The 19,498-nt window shown below is 39.8% G+C and overlaps 9 non-coding genes and 4 pseudogenes across 9 annotated transcripts; all 13 read left to right on the top strand.

The window, feature by feature from the left end:
• The first annotated feature begins 8,945 nt into the window (after positions 1-8,945).
• On the top strand, positions 8,946-9,064 carry LOC142509327 (5S ribosomal RNA). The gene has a single exon (XR_012807506.1). It is a non-coding gene; the product is annotated as a 5S ribosomal RNA (ribosomal RNA).
• Positions 9,065-9,742: 678 nt separating this feature from the next.
• LOC142511314 (5S ribosomal RNA) lies at positions 9,743-9,861 on the top strand (annotated as a pseudogene).
• Positions 9,862-10,533: 672 nt separating this feature from the next.
• LOC142510918 (5S ribosomal RNA) lies at positions 10,534-10,652 on the top strand. Its single transcript, XR_012808692.1, has one exon. It is a non-coding gene; the product is annotated as a 5S ribosomal RNA (ribosomal RNA).
• A 683-nt stretch (positions 10,653-11,335) lies between these two features.
• On the top strand, positions 11,336-11,454 carry LOC142510468 (5S ribosomal RNA). Its single transcript, XR_012808578.1, has one exon. It is a non-coding gene; the product is annotated as a 5S ribosomal RNA (ribosomal RNA).
• A 1,441-nt stretch (positions 11,455-12,895) lies between these two features.
• LOC142510315 (5S ribosomal RNA) lies at positions 12,896-13,014 on the top strand. Its single transcript, XR_012808435.1, has one exon. It is a non-coding gene; the product is annotated as a 5S ribosomal RNA (ribosomal RNA).
• A 672-nt stretch (positions 13,015-13,686) lies between these two features.
• Positions 13,687-13,807, top strand: LOC142508548 (5S ribosomal RNA). The gene has a single exon (XR_012806756.1). It is a non-coding gene; the product is annotated as a 5S ribosomal RNA (ribosomal RNA).
• A 684-nt stretch (positions 13,808-14,491) lies between these two features.
• LOC142510062 (5S ribosomal RNA) lies at positions 14,492-14,610 on the top strand. Its single transcript, XR_012808199.1, has one exon. It is a non-coding gene; the product is annotated as a 5S ribosomal RNA (ribosomal RNA).
• A 682-nt stretch (positions 14,611-15,292) lies between these two features.
• LOC142511244 (5S ribosomal RNA) lies at positions 15,293-15,411 on the top strand (annotated as a pseudogene).
• Positions 15,412-16,082: 671 nt separating this feature from the next.
• LOC142514980 (5S ribosomal RNA) lies at positions 16,083-16,201 on the top strand. Its single transcript, XR_012810849.1, has one exon. It is a non-coding gene; the product is annotated as a 5S ribosomal RNA (ribosomal RNA).
• A 676-nt stretch (positions 16,202-16,877) lies between these two features.
• LOC142510934 (5S ribosomal RNA) lies at positions 16,878-16,995 on the top strand (annotated as a pseudogene).
• Positions 16,996-17,679: 684 nt separating this feature from the next.
• LOC142515516 (5S ribosomal RNA) lies at positions 17,680-17,798 on the top strand. Its single transcript, XR_012811359.1, has one exon. It is a non-coding gene; the product is annotated as a 5S ribosomal RNA (ribosomal RNA).
• A 684-nt stretch (positions 17,799-18,482) lies between these two features.
• Positions 18,483-18,601, top strand: LOC142508006 (5S ribosomal RNA). The gene has a single exon (XR_012806240.1). It is a non-coding gene; the product is annotated as a 5S ribosomal RNA (ribosomal RNA).
• Positions 18,602-19,349: 748 nt separating this feature from the next.
• Positions 19,350-19,468, top strand: LOC142511105 (5S ribosomal RNA; annotated as a pseudogene).
• The last annotated feature ends 30 nt before the right edge of the window (positions 19,469-19,498 follow it).

Raw genomic sequence — 19,498 nt, 5'->3', positions numbered from 1 at the left:
ACTTATGGCCTATTATGTTTTAATTAACTACATAATAAATCCCTAAGGACCCACTACACCTAACATTACCCTCCCCAATCAGCCGACACCCTCAATCCCATCTCAACATTTTCATAGAAATCCCAGCAGCTGAAAGCACGGCCATTTCCATTCAAGGCGTAAGAAAATTCTCCGACTTGATTCCCGACGCTCGTTCTTCGGTTTTCTTGCGAAATATTTTCACCAGGCACGCTCTATATCATTCTTCTGCATCATACACGTTTTATATACTGAGTTTGGTGTTCATGCATGAAAAGTTTCGATCCAAGCTTGTCTATGGAAGATCTTTGATTTTCTTGTGTTTATTGCATTCTTTTTGTTTCAAGTCTCACATTTTCTTGAATTGTGCAAGGAGGCTGCCATTTTGTTGATGCTAAGGGACTGTTTAGAGCAGGTTAGTGGAGTCATGAGGCTGGTGTAAGGTTCGGTAGGTTTGGAGTGAAGGCCGAGATGTGTAGCGGCTTGGGGTTTCTCGTTTTCTTTGTCTAGATCGGTGGGTAGGTGAAGTCTGGTGGTGCAAGGGCGACTCTAGACCTTGAATAGACTCTGGTGGGTCTGAACCATGGTCTGGAAATGCACGAACGCTGCTGGTCTTGTCCTAGAAGCCGCAAGTGAAGAGTTGGACGAGTTGGGTTCGATTGGTGTTGTGGGGAGTGTAGCGATAGGGTGATCTACGCCTGATGCATGAGGCTGATGGCGTGGGTGCAGTAGGTTCAGGGGAGCCCTATGGTGGTCTAGGAAAGGCTGAGACGTGCCTGGTTCCATCGGTGTTGGGCTAAGACGCGAGAATAGGGAGGTAGTGTAGTAGGGTAGGCGAAAGGGGAAGAGGCTGATTTCCAGCATCTTGTAAGGCCTGATCGAATGGTTTAAGCGACGGGTTTGGATGTTTATAAGGCCTTTTAAGTGTTTATTAGGTGTGGTAAAAAGTTGGGAAAAATACGGTTAAGTTTCGAGTCGATTCGGCTTAAAACCGGGACACCGGTCCAAGTTTTAAAACAATTCAGTTAAGTTATAAAATGGGCTCGAGTTTACGTCTAGGGATGCTTTTAAATATGTTTTGGGATATTTTAAGGAATTTGGTAAGCTTCGGATCAAAATAATGAGTTTTAGATTTATCCGGGATTTAGTCGCAACACGAAACGTTAATTACAGAATTAATTGAAACGCTAGATTTAAGCTTAATTAAATTATGAAAAATTATATTTAAACTCAAATAATTATTAATAAGTCTAAGTTTTTAATTTGGGAATTTTATGCTAAGGTTTGGTTTAATTCGGGATTAAAGCGCGTTAATATGTTATGTTTAAAAATTAATTTAAAATTCATCGATTTAAGCCAAATAAAAATATGGGAAAATTTTTGTAGGCTTAAATAATTATTTGAGACATGTTAGAGTCAATGGAATTAAGAAAATGTCAAAAACGTGAAATTTTACGTCTAAGGACAAAATGGTAATTTTTGGGTTTCTAGGGGCAAAATGGTCATTTTGCACCCGGGGTTAGATGTTGGTCCTGGCAGCGCCATGAGCACAAATTTACTATATTTTAAAGTTTTATGTATCATGATCACGATTTTTAAGATTTTATGAAAATATACGTTGCATGATTGGTTTAAAGGAAAAATTACGTATATGCATGTTTTTATTAAGTGGTGAATATCATGATGTTTTTGAAGGATGGGAGTTGGTTGTGACTGACGATGTATATGTATACGATGATAGGATTGGAGATATCGTGAGGGAAAAGGCCCTAGAGGGAGCCCGTTTACGGGAGAAGGCCCCAGAGGGAGCCCGACGATCGTATTTCCATTGACATGATATGAGATATGATGAGCTGAGGCCAAGGCTCAGTGGACGGGTAATGCTGTCGCTGATGTCCCCGCCGCCGGGTACCACGGTTTTATAGATGGATCCATCGATAGAGCTGATACGATAGAGCTGATACGAAAGTCTCAACTAATGAACTGAATTCAGTTAAAAAGAAAATGTTTAAGTTTATGATGACATGATTTATTACGATATGATTTGATACGACATGTTTATATTCATGTTTTAAAGTTTATGAAAGGTATGTTGGCATTATGATTTTACAATACACGTTTATGTTATGCTTTTAAGTTCATGAAAGATATGTTGAGTATGTTATTTTTCACTACTGTGTGCTATGTATATGTACTTGTTATTCCTGGTATAGGTGTGTTGATTCTTTAGACTCACTAGGCGTGTGTGATGCAGGTGAGCTAAATGTTGAGGAGACTATAGGTGCCGAACTCTGAGTAGGCAGACCTGGTGCGATGACACGACCCGAGGACCACATGTTTTCCGCATTACGATTTATGAGATTGAGAGGAAATGAATATTTTCACACGTTGATGATTTTAAGATTTTTATTAGTTTATGTTTTCGTATGATTGTAGATGAGTTTGGTTATTTTTTTACTGTCAAATTATTACGATTATTTTAAATGTTATTTCGAAAATGCGAGCTTTTATTTAAAAAAAATGTCCTGTAGAATTTTAAAAATGAGTGAGACGTTACAGTTGGTATCAGAGGAAGGGCCATGTATAGGGTTGTGCCACCGCCAGTTTCTGCAGCTCAGTCTTCAAGCCTCAAGTCTCGAAGCTTTTATGATTTCAAAGTTTTCAATGTTTTACTCATATCACCTGCATGTTAACATGATTTACGCTTTATGATGATTTATGGTATATGTTTAACTACTTTTATGATTTAAGGATTTACTGTTTTAAAAACTAGATTAAACTGCATGTTGGTTACGTTTGGAATTGGACGTGTCTAAGAATTCGAATATTGGTCTTTAGGAGAAGTGGATAATGATTTGATTATACCGATTTTTAGGTTAGAAGTACTGATGTTCTACTCTTTGGGGTAATAAGTTAATCTTGAAAGTTATGAATGCTTTTGGGACTTGTAGAATTTCTAAGAAATTATTGATAGTTCGTGGTTGCTAGTTGAATTAATTTTTGATGAATCCATACAAGGATTAATGATTCGAAAACTACGACGATCTTTGTAAGTATAAAAACGTAGAATTTATTTAGGATGCATGCTCTACCTAATGGGACCTAAGGATTTAATTGAATTGATTGAGAATTTAAAGGACCTAATTGTAATAGCCAATAATTGAGGACCTGAGTGCAACAATAAAATTCTAAGGGACTATTTCGAATTTACCAAACTTTGGGATTAAATTTTTAGTTTTGAGAATTTTAAGGTTTAATGAGGCCAAGTCGAAAATTTTATGGAAAAAAATGCAAATTTCGAGGAGTTATAAAGCCAAAATTGTAATCTTTGACAATTTTAAAGACCAAATTGTAAATTTTGAAATTTTGAGGATTAAAATTCGAACTTTTGAGGAACACTTGGGTAAAATCAGTAATTTTCGAGGTTATGAGAATTGATCTTGGGTCTAATAAAGTTAAGATTATTGAATTTTATGTTACGAGAAACCTATAAAATGGGATTAGGAACGCCAAGAACTTATGGGTAATTTTTGGATTCTCGAGATTAAGAACAAATTCGGATAATATTCGAGGAAAGTAAGAACTAATTTTGAAATTTTTAAGAAATTTAGGGATTTGTTTAGCAGTAAGTGAGAATTGAATGGTTTAAATGATAAGACTTTTCGGTTATTTGAGCTTGAAGAGATAATTAGAACTTGGTTATAATCTGGGTTATAATGTAATAAGGAATGACAATCAAGGGCATTGTAGGATGATTCAATATTGGGCTTGAAAATCTAAATGTTAATGGAATAAGACAATGGAAAAAAATTAAGAATTTAGAGTAATAACAATTTAAGGTAAAGTGATCATTTAGTCAAGTTACAAGATTAGACATTAAGTTAACTTATTTTTGAGGACTTAAGGTTTGATGTAGCATAAGTTTTAATCATGATCTTAAGAGTTAAAATTATATCTTTGTTGGAATTTAATTTTTCTAGAAAGTTGGGTATGTTTGATGGTTAGGTTACTCGATAGATGCATGTAAGAATTGAGGTACACACCTCGTCTTGAGGAATTTTTGGTAAGTTATTAAGAAACTTGAGAATAAGTGAATATGTGTGTTGGAATTATGTTATCTAATACTATTTGGGTCGCGTAAGCTTGAATTTTAAGTTTATGGAATACGTGTTCATACGAAAATTTTGGGTTAAAAAATAATAATAATAATAATAAAAAGAATTAGTTGTGTTCAACATAAGTTATCAATTAATGAATATTAAGATTTTTATCGAGTGAGAAATCTAAAAAGCTTGATATGGGGATTCTAGAACTCTATGGAGTATAAGTGAAGTTGATTTATTAGAGTTAGTCTAAGGCTCCCATGGGATGACTTAATAATTTTTATACGCTAGTATGTATGAAGCATTGAGAATACGTAAGAATGCAACATTCATTTCAACGAGGAAAGTCCAAGGGCCTTAAGCCTCAACTAAATTGTAATTGGGAAGAAAATAGTTTAAGCATGTGATTGATGATAGAAGTGTTTTATTAATTAGGTAGAAGTTCGATAGTTTTATGGATTAACGCTACTCGAATTTAAAGATTTGCAACAATTTAATATTTGGGATGTACTTGTAAATAATTAAGTTACGTAAGTTTGGTGCTATAAGATAAAGATTCGATTCAAGGATCTTAGGCGAATATCATTATGGGCTTTAGATAAGGTTTAACTTTTAAGTGTATCACCGAAGATATAAATCGATCAGTAAAATCTTGGTGTTAAAATTTCTTAAGTTGCATAAATGATAATGTAATAAGTTGATGAACATTACGGGTATAGTATAAGAAAAGTAAGACGAAATAAAATTCGAACTGCCATTTCTAATATTGGGAAGTTTGAGAAAAGTCGGAATTTGAGGCATGAGTAGAATAGAACTAAGTCGCAATAAGTCGTTCTAGGTTGCAATTCGCAAATAAGGATTTCAATAGGCAAAATAATTAGGATTGACGAGACATAAGTACATCCTAAGATTTATTATTTTATCACAGTAGCGCAGCGGAAACGTGGAATATTGAGGTTATAGAATTAAGAGTCTAAACTTTGTGATTATCAAGGATAAGCGAATTTCGCGGACGAAATTCAATTTAAGGGGGGAAGATTGTAACGTCCCGAAAATCGGAAAGTCCACGTAAACCACATGCATGCAAATTATTAAATTCTTTGGTATTTCATTAAATTCTTTTAAAGCATAAAATTTATTTTTATTTTATTAAATTGTGTTTAATTATTTTTATGCATTTTATGCATAATTCATGCATGATAGAATTTATTCCATACATTTTATAAGTTCATGCATTAAGGTTTTTAAGTTGCATTTCGCTCTCGAACGAGGATCAGAGACCGGAGAATTTTCAAGAAAATTATTTTTATTACACGATTAAGTTCTATTAATTAATATAAGATATTTTAAAGGTATTTTTCAAGAATTGAGATTTATTTGGTATTTTTATCCGCAGAATTTTATTTTTACCCGGTAAGCAAATTTTATCGAATCGGGGGATTTTTTGAGGGTTCGGCTAATATTTTCAAAAAATTTACACCACGAAATATTTTTCGGGAGTGTGTTTGGACTTAATGAGACTACTTTTAAGCTTGTTGGGCATAAAATCCTTTTTAAATCTTTAATTAACAACTTATGGCCTATTATATTTTAATTAACTACATAATAAATCCCTAAGGACCCACTACACCTAACATTACCCTTCCCAATCAGCCGACACCCTCAATCCCATCTCAACATTTTCATAGAAATCCCAGCAGCTGAAAGCACGGCCATTTCCATTCAAGGCGTAAGAAAATTCTCCGACTTGATTCCCGACGCTCGTTCTTCGGTTTTCTTGCGAAATATTTTCACCAGGCACGCTCTATATCATTCTTCTGCATCATACACGTTTTATATACTGAGTTTGGTGTTCATGCATGAAAAGTATCGATCCAAGCTTGTCTATGGAAGATCTTTGATTTTCTTGTGTTTATTGCATTCTTTTTGTTTCAAGTCTCACATTTTCTTGAATTGTGCAAGGAGGCTGCCGTTTTTTTTGATGCTAAGGGACTGTTTAGAGCAGGTTAGTGGAGTCATGAGGCTGGTGTAAGGTTCGGTAGGTTTGGAGTGAAGGCCGAGATGTGTAGCGGCTTGGGGTTTCTCGTTTTCTTTGTCTAGATCGGTGGGTAGGTGAAGTCTGGTGGTGCAAGGGCGACTCTAGACCTTGAATAGACTCTGGTGGGTCTTAACCATGGTCTGGAAATGCACGAACGCTGCTGGTCTTGTCCTAGAAGCCGCAAGGGAAGAGTTGGACGAGTTGGGTTCGATTGGTGTTGTGGGGAGTGTAGCGATAGGGTGATCTACGCCTGATGCATGAGGCTGATGGCGTGGGTGCAGTAGGTTCAGGGGAGCCCTATGGTGGTCTAGGAAAGGCTGATACGTGCCTGGTTCCATCGGTGTTGGGCTAAGACGCGAGAATAGGGAGGTAGTGTAGTAGGGTAGGCGAAAGGGGAAGAGGCTGATTTCCAGCATCTTGTAAGGCCTGATCGAATGGTTAAAGCGATGGGTCTGGATGTTTATAAGGCCTTTTAAGTGTTTATTAGGTGTGGTAAAAAGTTGGGAAAAATACGGTTAAGTTTCGAGTCGATTCGGCTTAAAACCGGGACACCGGTCCAAGTTTTAAAACAATTCGGTTAAGTTATAAAATGGGCTCGAGTTTACGTCTAGGGATGCTTTTAAATATGTTTTGGGATATTTTAAGGAATTTGGTAAGCTTTGGATCAAAATAATGAGTTTTGGATTTATCCGGGATTTAGTCGCAACACGAAACGTTAATTACAGAATTAATTGAAACGCTAGATTTAAGCTTAATTAAATTATGAAAAATTATATTTAAAGTCAAATTATTATAAGAAATCTAAGTTTTTAATTTGGGAATTTTATGCTAAGGTTTGGTTTAATTCGGGATTAAAGCGCGTTAATATGTTATGTTTAAAAATTAATTTAAAATTCATCGATTTAAGCCAAATAAAAATATGGGAAAATTTTTGTAGGCTTAAATAATTATTTGGGACATGTTAGATTAAATGGAATTAAGAAAATGTCATACGTCTAAGGGAAAAATGGTAATTTTTGGGTTTCTAGGGGCAAAATGGTCATTTTGCACCCGGGGTTAGATGTTGGTCCTGGCAGCACCATGAGCACAAATTTACTATATTTTAAAGTTTTATGCATCATGATCACGATTTTTAATATTTTATGAAAATATACGTTGCATTCTTGGTTTAAAGGAAAAATTACGTATATGCATGTTTTTATTAAGTGGTGAATATCATGATGTTTTTGAAGGATGGGAGTTGGTTGTGACTGACGATGTATATGTATACGATGATAGGATTGGAGATATCGTGAGGGAAAAGGCCCTAGAGGGAGCCCGTTTACGGGAGAAGGCCCCAGAGGGAGCCCGACGATCGTATTTCCATTGACATGATATGAGATATGATGAGCTGAGGCCAAGGCTCAGTGGACGGGTAATGCTGTCGCTGATGTCCCCGCCGCCGGGTACCACGGTTTTATAGATGGATCCATCGATAGAGCTGATACGATAGATACGAAAGTCTCAACTAATGAACTGAATTCAGTTAAAAAGAAAATGTTTAAGTTTATGATGACATGATTTATTACGATATGATTTGATACGACATGTTTATATTCATGTTTTAAAGTTTATGAAAGGTATGTTGGCATTATGATTTTACAATACACGTTTATGTTATGCTTTTAAGTTCATGAAAGATATGTTGAGTATGTTATTTTTCACTACTGTGTGCTATGTATATGTACTTGTTATTCCTGGTATAGGTGTGTTGATTCTTTAGACTCACTAGGCGTGTGTGATGCAGGTGAGCTAAATGTTGAGGAGACTATAGGTGCCGAACTCTGAGTAGGCAGACCTGGTGCGATGACACGACCCGAGGACAACATGTTTTCCGCATTACGATTTATGAGATTGGGAGGAAATGAATATTTTCACACGTTGATGATTTTAAGATTTTTATTAGTTTATGTTTTCGTATGATTGTAGATGAGTTTGGTTATTTTTTTACTGTCAAATTATTACGATTATTTTAAATGTTATTTCGAAAATGCGAGCTTTTATTTAAAAAAAATGTCCAGTGGAATTTTAAAAATGAGTGAGACGTTACAGTGCGTGTTGCACCCCTTTTCGTGTTTTTCTATTTTTGATTACTTGTTGACAGACTATTTTCGACTCAAATTATCTGAATCTCGATTGGGACCAGATAAGACATGTGAAAGCAACGTAGCTCGGACACTGCCGGATTTGGACAAAATTGAAACCTAATTTGATTGAAACGGGCAAACGAACGTGACTCATTACTCCGCAATGAGCTGGCGAGATTTTAGCCGAATTCCTTCTCTAAGACCCTCTAATTTGCGATTTTCCGCTTCTGTTAAGCTTCCGTTTCCTCGAAAAATCCGCTTAGGAAGTCCGAAATTCGATTCCGATTCCATTTTATCGTATTCAGGCATAATAATAGCTTTACATTCGCTATTTGCTTTTTCTTATTTTTTTCTATTTTCTGGGAACATTTAGCGATTTTTGTTGTCTTGAGCAGGTTTCGTGCGGAATGGTATGACGCATATTACTCCGGAGATGGCTAACTCGTTAAAAAAAATTATTTAAACTGCTTTATCCATAATTTACGTATACGGTCGTGACACGAGGACTTACCAGGGAGGTCACCCATCCTAGCTCTGCCATCGCGCCAGAACGCTTAACTTCATGGTTCTGATTGGGCGAGAGCAGTGCCGCGTGTTGTCCATCGCCGCCTGCTCCACACGTACTCGAGGGATATAAGAATAAAAATCCCACTCAATGTCGGGTGCGATCATACCAGCACTAATGCACCGGATCCCATCAAAACTCCGAAGTTAAGCGTGCTTTGCCGAGAGCAGCACTAGGATGGGTGATCCCCTGGGAAGTCCTCGTGTTGCACCCCTTTACGTGTTTTTCTATTTTTGATTACTTGTTGACAGAAGATTTTCGGCTTAAATAATCTGAATCTCGATTAGGATTAGATAAGACATGTGAAATCAACGTAGCTCAAGCACTACCGGATTTGGACAAAATTGTAGCCTAATTTGATTGTAAACGGGCAAACGAACAAGACTCATTACTCCACAAGAAGCTGGCGAGATTTTAGCCGAATTCCTTCTCTAGGACCCTCTAATTTGCGATTTTCCGCTTTTGTTAAGCTTTCGTTTCCTCGAGAAATCCGCTTAGGAAGTTCGAAATTCTATTTCGGTTCCATTTTATTGTATCTCACGCATAATAATAGCTTTACATTCACTATTTTCTTCTTCTTATTTTTTTTTCTCTTTTCTGGGAACATTTAGCAATTTTTTTTGTCGTGAGCCGGTTCTGTGCAGAATGGTATAACGCAAATTACTCCGGAGACGGTTAACTCATTAAAAACAATTATTTCGATTGTTTTAGCCATAATTTACGTAAACGGTCGCGACACGTGGGCTGCCAGGGAGGTCACCCATCCTCGCTCTGCCATCGCGCCAGAACGCTTAACTTCATGGTTCTGATTAGGCGAGAGTAGAGCCGCGTGTTTTCTATCACCGCCCGCACGTACTCGAGGGATATAAGAATAAACATCCCACTCAATGTCGGGTGTGATCATACCTGCACTTATGCACCGAATCCCATCAAAACTCCGAAGTTAAGCGTGCTTGGTCAAGAGCAGTACTAGGATGGGTGAACCCCTTGGAATTCCTCGTGTTGCACCCCTTTCTATTTTTGATTACTTGTTGACAGACGATTTTCGGCTCAAATCATCTGAATCTCGATCGGGACCAGATAAGACATGTGAAAACAACGTAGCTCGGACACTGTCGGATTTGGACAAAATTGCAGGCTAATTTGATTGTAAACGGGCAAACGAACGAGACTCATTACTCCGCAAAGAGTTGGCGAGATTTTAGCTAAATTCCTTCTCTAAGACCCTTTAATTTGCGATTTTTCGTTTCTGTTAAGCTTCTGTTTCCTCGAGAAATCCGTTTAGGAAGTCCAAAATTCGATTCCGGTTCCATTTTATCGTATCCCATGTATAATAATAGCTTTACATTCGCTATTTTCTTCTTCTTATTTTTTTTCTATTTTCTGTGAACATTTAGCGATTTTTGTTGTCGTGAGCCGGTTCGGTGCAGAAGGGTATGACGCAGATGACTCCGGAGACGGTTAACTCAATGAAAACAATTATTTCGACTGTTTTAGCTATAATTATGTAAACGGTCGCGACACAAGGACTTCCAAGGGAGGTCACCCATCCTAGCTCTGTTATCGCGTCAGAACGCTTAAATTCATGGTTCTGATTGGGCGAGAGCAGTGCCGCGTGTTGTCCATCGCCGCCAGCTCCACACGTACTCGAGGGATTTAAGAATAAACATCCCACTCAATGTCGGGTGCGATCATACCAGCACTAATACACCGGATCCCATCAGAACTCCGAAGTTAAGCGTGCTTGGACGAGAGCAGTACTAGGATGGGTGACCCTCTAGGAAGTTCTCGTGTTGCACCCCTTTTCGTGTTTTTCTATTTTTGATTACTTGTTGACAGATGATTTTCGGCTCAAATCATCTGAATCACGATCGTGATCAGATAAGACATGTGAAATCAACGTAGCTTGGGCACTGCCGGATTTGGAAAAAATTGAAGCCTAATTTGATTGTAAACGGGCAAACGAACGAGACTCATTACTCCGCAATGAGCTGGCGAGATTTTAGCCGAATTCCTACTCCAAGACCCTCTAATTTGCGTTTTTTCGCTTTTGTTCAGCTTCCGTTTCTTCTAGAAATCTGCTTACGAAGTCTGAAATTCGATTTCGGTTCCATTTTATCGTATTCCAGGCATAATAATAGCTTTACATTCGCTATTTTCTTCTTCTTATTTTCTTTTCTATTTTCTGGGAACATTTAGCGATTTTTGTTGTCTTGAGCAGGTTTCGTGCTGAAGGGTATGACGCATATTTCTCCGAAGACGGTTAACTCGTTAAAAACAATTATTTCAACTGTTTTATCCATAATTTACATAAACGGTCGTGACACGAGGACTTCCAGGGAGGTCACCCATCCTAGCTCTGCCATAGCGCCAGAATGCTTAACTTCATGGTTCTGATTGGGCGAGAGCAGTGCCGCGTGTTGTCCATTGCCGCCCGCGCCACACGTACTCGAGGGATATAAGAATAAACATCCCACTCAATGTCGGGAGCGATTATACCAGCACTAATGCACTGGATCCCATCAGAAATCTGAAGTTAAGCATGCTTGGGCGAGAGCAGTATTAGGATGGGTGTCCCCCTGGGAAGTCCTCGTGTTACACCCTTTTTTGTGTTTTTCTATTTTTGATTACTTGTTGACAGACGATTTTCGGCTCAAATCATCTGAATCTTGATCGAGACCAGATAAGAAATGTGAAATCAACGTAGCTCGGACACTGCCGGATTTGGACAAAATTGTAGCCTAATTTGATTGTTAACGGTCAAACGAACGAGACTCATTACTCCGCAATGAGCTGGCGAGATTTTAGCCGAATTCCTTCTCTAAGACTCTCTAACTTGTGATTTTTTGTTTCTGTTAAGCTTCCGTTTCCTCAAGAAATCCGCTTAGGAAGTTCTAAATTCGATTCCGGTTCCATTTTATCGTATCCCAGGCATAATAATAGCTTTACATTCGCTATTTTCTTTTTCTTATTTTTTTTCTATTTTTTGGGAACATTTAGCGATTTTTGTCGTCGTGAGCCGGTTCTGTGCGGAAGGGTATGACGCATATTACTGCGGTGATGGTTAACTCATTAAAAACAATTATTTTGACTGTTTTATCCATAATTTACGTAAACGACCACGGCACGAGGACTTCTAAGGGAGGTCACCCATCCTAGCTCTGCCATCGCGCCAGAACGCTTAACTTCATGGTTCTGATTGGGCGAGAGCAGTGCCGCGTGTTGTCCATCGCCGCCTGCTCCACACGTACTCGAGGGATATAAGAATAAACATTCCACTCAATATCGGGTGAGATCATACCTGAACTTATGCACCAGTACTATGATAGGTGAACCCATGGGAAGTCCTCGTGTTACACCCCTTTTCGTGTTTTTCTATTTTTGATTACTTGTTGACAGACGATTTTCGGCTCAAATAATCTGAATCTCGATCAGGATTAGATAAGACATGTGAAATCAACATAGCTCAAGCACTGCCGGATTTGGACAAAATTGTAGCCTAATTTGATTGTTAACGGGCAAACGAACGAGACTCATTACTCAACAAGAAGCTGGCGAGATTTTAGCCGAATTCCTTCTCTAGGACCCTCTAATTTGCGATTTTCCCCTTCTGTTAAGCTTTCGTTTCCTCGAGAAATCCGCTTAGGAAGTTCGAAATTCGATTTCGGTTCCATTTTATTGTATCTCACGCATAATAATAGCTTTACATTCACTATTTTCTTCTTCTTAATTTTTTTTCTCTTTTATGGGAACATTTAGCAATTTTTTTTGTTGTGAGCCGGTTCTGTGCAGAATAGTATAACGCAAATTACTCAGGAGACGGTTAACTCATTAAAAACAATTATTTCGATTGTTTTAGCCATAATTTACGTAAACAGTCGCGACACGTGGGCTGCCAGGGAGGTCACCCATCCTCGCTCTGTCATCGCGCCAGAACGCTTAACTTCATGGTTCTGATTAGGCAAGAGTTGAGCCGCGTGTTTTCCATCACTGTCCGCTCCACACGTACTCGAGGGATATAAGAATAAACATCCCACTCAATGTCGGGTGTGATCATACCTGCACTTATGCACCGGATCCCATCAAAACTCCGAAGTTAAGCGTGCTTGGTCAAGAGCAGTACTAGGATGAGTGACCCCCGTGGAAGTCCACGTGTTGCACCCCTTTCTATTTTTGATTACTTGTTGACAGACGATTTTCGGCTCAAATCATCTGAATCTCGATCGGGACCAGATAAGACATGTGAAAACAACGTAGCTCGGACACTGCCGGATTTGGACAAAATTGCAGGCTAATTTGATTGTAAACGGGCAAACGAACGAGACTCATTACTCCGCAATGAGCTGGCGAGATTTTAGCCGAATTCTTTCCCTAAGACACTCTAATTTGCGATTTTCCGTTTCTGTTAAGCTTCGGTTGCCTCGAGAAATCCGTTTAGGAAGTCCGAAATTCGATTCCGGTTCCATTTTATCGTATCCCATGTATAATAATAGCTTTACATTCGCTATTTTCTTCTTCTTATTTTTTTTCTATTTTCTGTGAACATTTAGCGATTTTTGTTGTCGTGAGCCGGTTCGGTGCAGAAGGGTATGACGCAGATGACTTCGGAGACGGTTAACTCATTAAAAACAATTATTTCGACTGTTTTAGCTATAATTATGTAAACGGTCGCGACACAAGGACTTCCAAGGGAGGTCACCCATCCTAGCTCTGTCATCGCGCCAGAACGCTTAAATTCATGGTTCTGATTGGGCGAGAGCAGTGCCGCGTGTTGTCCATCGCCGCCATCTCCACACGTACTCGAGGGATATAAGAATAAACATCCCACTCAATGTCGGGTGCGATCATACCAGCACTAATGCACCGAATCCCATCAGAACTCCGAAGTTAAGCGTGCTTGGACGAGAGCATTACTAGGATGGGTGGACCCCCCTGGGAAGTTCTCGTGTTGCACCCTTTTTCGTGTTTTTCTATTTTTGATTACTTGTTGACAGACGATTTTCGGCTCAAATCATCTGAATCTTGATCGAGACCAGATAAGAAATGTGAAATCAACGTAGCTCGGACACTGCCGGATTTTGACAAAATTGTAGCCTAATTTGATTGTTAACGGTCAAACGAACGAGACTCATTACTCCGCAATGAGCTGGCGAGATTTTAGCCGAATTCCTTCTCTAAGACTCTCTAATTTGTGATTTTCCGCTTCTGTTAAGGTTCCGTTTCCTCAAGAAATTTGCTTAGGAAGTTCTAAATTCGATTCTGGTTCCATTTTATCGTATCCCAGGCATAATAATAGCTTTACATTCGCTATTTTCTTCTTCTTATTTTTTTTTCTATTTTTTGGGAACATTTAGCGATTTTTGTCGTCGTGAGCCGGTTCTGTGCGGAAGGGTATGACGCATATTACTGCGGTGACGGTTAACTCATTAAAAACAATTATTTTGACTGTTTTATCCATAATTTACGTAAACGGTCACGGCACGAGGACTTCCAAGAAAGGTCACCCATCCTAGCTCTGCCATCGCGCCAGAACGCTTAACTTCATGGTTCTGATTGGGCGAGAGCAGTGCCGCGTGTTGTCCATCGCCGCCCACTCCACACGTACTCGAGGGATATAAGAATAAACATCCCACTCAATATCGGGTGCGATCATACCTGCACTTATGCACCGGTTCCTATCAGAACTCCTAAGTTAAGCGTGCTTGGGCGAGAGCAGTACTATGATGGGTGAACCCCTGGGAAGTCCTCGTGTTACACCCCTTTTCGTGTTTTTCTATTTTTGATTACTTGTTGACAGACGATTTTCGGCTCAAATAATCTGAATCTCGATCAAGATTAGATAAGACATGTGAAATCAACGTAGCTCAAGCACTGCCGGATTTGGACAAAATTGTAGCCTAATTTGATTGTAAAATGGCAAACGAACGAGACTCATTACTCCACAAGAAGCTGGCGAGATTTAGGCGAATTCCTTCTCTAGGACCCTCTAATTTGCGATTTTCCGCTTCTGTTAAGCTTTCGTTTCCTCGAGAAATCCGCTTAGAAAGTTCGAAATTCGATTTCGGTTCCATTTTATTGTATCTCACGCATAATAATAGCTTTACATTCACTATTTTCTTCTTCTTATTTTTTTTTCTCTTTTCTGGGAACATTTAGCAATTTTTTTTGTCGTGAGCCGGTTCTGTGCAGAATGGTATAACGCAAATTACTCTGGAGACGGTTAACTCATTAAAAACAATTATTTCGATTGTTTTACCCATAATTTACGTAAACGGTCGCGACACGTGGGCTGCCAGGGAGGTCACCTATCCTCGCTCTACCATCGCGCCAGAACGCTTAACTTCATGGTTCTGATTAGGCGAGAGTAGAGCCGCGTGTTTTCCATCACCGCCCGCTCCACACGTACTCGAGGGATATAAAAATAAACATCCCACTCAATGTCGTGTGTGATCATACCTGCACTTATGCACCTGATCCTATCAAAACTCCGAAGTTAAGCGTGCTTGGTCAAGAGCAGTACTAGGATGGGTGACCCCCTTGGAAGTCCTCGTGTTGCACCCCTTTCTATTTTTGATTACTTGTTGACAGACGATTTTCGGCTCAAATCATCTGAATCTCGATCGGGACCAGATAAGACATGTGAAAACGACGTAGCACGGACACTGCCGGATTTGGACAAAATTGCAGGCTAATTTGATTGTAAACGGCCAAACGAACGAGACTCATTACTCCGCAATGAGCTGACGATATTTTAGCCGAATTCTTTCCCTAAGACACTCTAATTTGCGATTTTCCGTTTCTGTTAAGCTTCTGTTTCCTCGAGAAATCCGTTTAGGAAGTCCGAAATTCGATTCCGGTGCCATTTTATCGTATCCCATGTATAATAATAGCTTTACATTCGCTATTTTCTTCTTCTTATTTTTTTCTATTTTCTGTGAACATTTAGAGATTTTTGTTGTCGTGAGCCGGTTCGGTGCAGAAGGGTATGACGCGGATGACTCCGGAGACGGTTAACTCATTAAAAACAATTATTTCGACTGTTTTAGCTATAATTATGTAAACGGTCGCGACACAAGGACTTACAAGGTAGGTCACCCATCCTAGCTCTGTCATTGCGCCAGAATGCTTAAATTTATGGTTCTGATTGGGCGAGAGCAGTGCCGCGTGTTGTCCATCGCCGCCAGCTCCACACGTACTCGAGGGATATAAGAATAAACATCCCACTCAATGTCGGGTGCGATCATACCAGCACTAATGCACCGGATCCCATCAGAACTCCGAAGTTAAGCGTGCTTGAGCGAGAGCAGTACTAGGATGGGTGACCCCCTAGGAAGTTCTCGTATTTCACCCCTTTTCGTGTTTTTCTATTTTTGATTACTTGTTGACATATGATTTTCAAATCATCTGAATCACGATCGGGATCAGATAAGACATGTGAAATCAACGTAGCTTGGGCACTGCCGGATTTGAAAAAAATAGTAGGCTAATTTGGTTGTAAACGGGCAAACGAACGAGACTCATTACTCCGGAATGAGCTTGCGAGATTTTAACCGAATTCTTTCTCTAAGACATTCTAGTTTGCGATTTTCCGCTTCTGTTAAGCTTCTGTTTCCTCAAGAAATCCGTTTAGGAAGTCCGAAATTCGATTCCGGTTCCATTTTATCGTATCCCAGGCATAATAATAGCTTTACATTCGCTATTTTTTTCTTCTTAATTTTTTCTATTTTCTGTGAACATTTAGCGATTTTTGTTGTCGTGAGCCGGTTCGGTGCAGAAGGTTATGTCGCAGATGACTCCGGAGACGGTTAAATCATTAAAAAAAATTATTTCGACTGTTTTAGCTATAATTATGTAAACGGTCGCGACACAAGGACTTCCAAGGGAGGTCACCCATCCTAGCTCTGTCATCGCGTCAGAACGCTTAAATTCATGGTTCTGATTGGGCGAGAGCAGTGCCGCGTGTTGTTCATCGCCGTCCGCTCCACACGTACTCGAGGGATATAAGAATAAACATCCCACTCAATGTCGAGTGCTATCATGCCAGCACTAATGCACCGGATCCAGTCAGAACTCCGAAGTTAAGCGTGCTTGGGCGAGACCAGTACTAGGATGGGTGACCCCCTGGACGTTCTCGTGTTGCACCTCTTTTCGTGTTTTTCTACTTTCGATTACTTTTTGACAGACGATTTTCGGCTCAAATCATCTGAATCTCTATCGGGACCAGATAAGACATGTTAAATCAACGTAGCTCGGGCACTGCCGGATTTGGACAAAATTGTAGGCTAATTTGATTGTAAACGGGCAAACGAACGAGACTCACTACTCCACAATGTGCTGGCGAGATTTTAGCCGAATTCCTTCTCTAAGACCCTCTTATTTGCGATTTTCCGCTTCTGTTAAGGTTCCGTTTCCTCGAAAAATCCGCTTAGGAAGTCCGAAATTCGATTCCGGTACCATTTCATCGTATCCCAGGCATAATAATAGCTTTACATTCGCTATTTTCTTCTTATAATTTTCTTTTCTATTTTCTGGGAACATTTAGCGATTTTTGTTGTCTTGAGCAGGTTTTGTGCGGAAGGGTATGACGCATATTACTCCGGAGACGGTTAACTCGTTAAAAACAATTATTTCAACTGTTTTATTCATAATTTACGTAAACGGTCGTGACACGAGGACTTCCCATGGAGGTCACCCATCCTAGCTCTGCCATCGCGCCAGAACGCTTAATTTCATGGTTCTGATTGGGCGAGAGTAGTGCCGCGTGTTGTCCATCGCCGCCCGCGCCACACGTACTCGAGGGAAGTTATAATAAACATCCCACTATATGTCGGGAGCGATCATACCAGCACTAATGCACCGGATCCCATCAGAACTCCGAAGTTAAGCGTGCTTGGGCGAGACCAATACTAAGATGGGTGACCCCCTGGTAAGTCCTCGTGTTGCTCCCCTTGTTGTGTTTTTCTATTTTTGATTACTTGTTTACAGACAATTTTCGGCTCAAATTATCTGAATCTCGATCGGGACCAGATAAGACATGTGAAATCAACGTAGCTCGGGCACTACCGGATTTGGACAAAATTGTAGGCTAATTTGATTATAAACGGGCAAACGAACGAGACTCAGTACTCCGTAATGGGCTGGCGAGATTTTAGCCGAATTATTTCTTTAAGACCCTCTAATTTGCGATTTTTCGCTTCGGTTAAACTTCTGTTTCCTCGAGAAATCCGTTTAGGAAGTCCGAAATTCGATTCCGTTTCCAATTTATCGTATCCCAGGCATAATAATAGCTTTACATTTGCTATTTTATTCTTCTTATTTTCTTTTCTATGTTCTTGGAAAATTTAGCTATTTTTGTTGTCGTGAGTCGGTTCTGTGCGGAAGGGTATGACGTAGATTACTCCGGAGACGGTTAACTCATTAAAAACAATTATTTCGACTGTTTTAGCTTTAATTTATGTAAACGGTCGCGACACAAGGACTTCCAAGGGAGGTAACCCATCATAGCTCTTTCATCGCGCCAAAACGCTTAACTTCATGGTTCTGATTGGGCGAGAGCAGTGCCGCGTGTTTTCCATCGCTGCCCGCTCCACACGTACTCGAGGGATGTAAGAATAAACATCCCACTCAATGTCGGGTGCGATCATACCAGCACTAATGCACCGGATCCCATCAGAACTCCGAAGTTAAGCGTGCTTGGGCGAGAGCAGTACTAGGATGGGTGACCCCCTTGGAAGTCCTCGTGTTGCACCCCTTTTCGTGTTTTTCTATTTTTGATTACTAGTTGACAGACTATTTTCGTCTCAAATCATCTGAATCTCGATTAGGACCAGTTAAGACATGTGACAACAACGTAGCTCGGACACTGCAGGATTTGGACAAAATTGTAGGCTAATTGGATTGTAAACGGGCAAACGAACGAGACTCATTACTCCACAATGAGCTGGCGAGATTTTAGCCGAATTCTTTCACTAAGACACTCTAATTTGCGATTTTCCGCTTCTGTTAAGCTTCTGTTTCCTCGAGAAATCCGTTAAGGAAGTCCGAAATTCGATTCCGGTTCCATTTTATCGTATCCCGGGCATAATAATAGCTTTACATTCGTTATTTTCTTCTTCTTATTTTTTTCTATTTTCTGTGAACATTTAGCGATTTTGTTGTCGTGAGCCGGTTCGGTGCATAAGGGCATGACGCAGATGACTCCGTAGGCGTTTAAGTCATTAAAAATAATTATTTCAACTGTTTTAGCTATAATTATGTAAACGGTCGCGACACAAGGACTTCCAAGGGAGGTCACCCATCCTAGCTCTGTCATCGCGTCAGAACGCTTAAATTCATGACACGAGGACTTCCCAGGGAGGTCACCCATCCTAGCTCTGCCATCGCGCCAGAACGCTTAACTTCATGGTTCTGATTGGGCGAAAGCAGTGCCGCGTGTTGTCCATCGCCGCCCGCGCCACACGTACTCGAGGGATATAAGAATAAACATCTCACACAATGTCGGATGCGAACATACCAGCAGTATTGCACCGGATCCCATCAGAACTCCAAAGTTAAGCGTGCTTTGGCGAGACCAGTACTAGGATGGGCGACACCCTGGGAAGTCCTCGTTTTGCACCTCTTTCCGTGTTTTTCTATTTTTGATTACTTG

The sequence above is a fragment of the Primulina tabacum genome, chromosome 10 (genome assembly GCF_025594145.1).
Source record: "Primulina tabacum isolate GXHZ01 chromosome 10, ASM2559414v2, whole genome shotgun sequence".
In the NCBI taxonomy this organism is placed as follows: Eukaryota; Viridiplantae; Streptophyta; class Magnoliopsida; order Lamiales; family Gesneriaceae; genus Primulina; species Primulina tabacum.
Note: the sequence above shows the minus strand (reverse complement) of the source record. Positions and strands in the feature narration are given on the sequence as shown.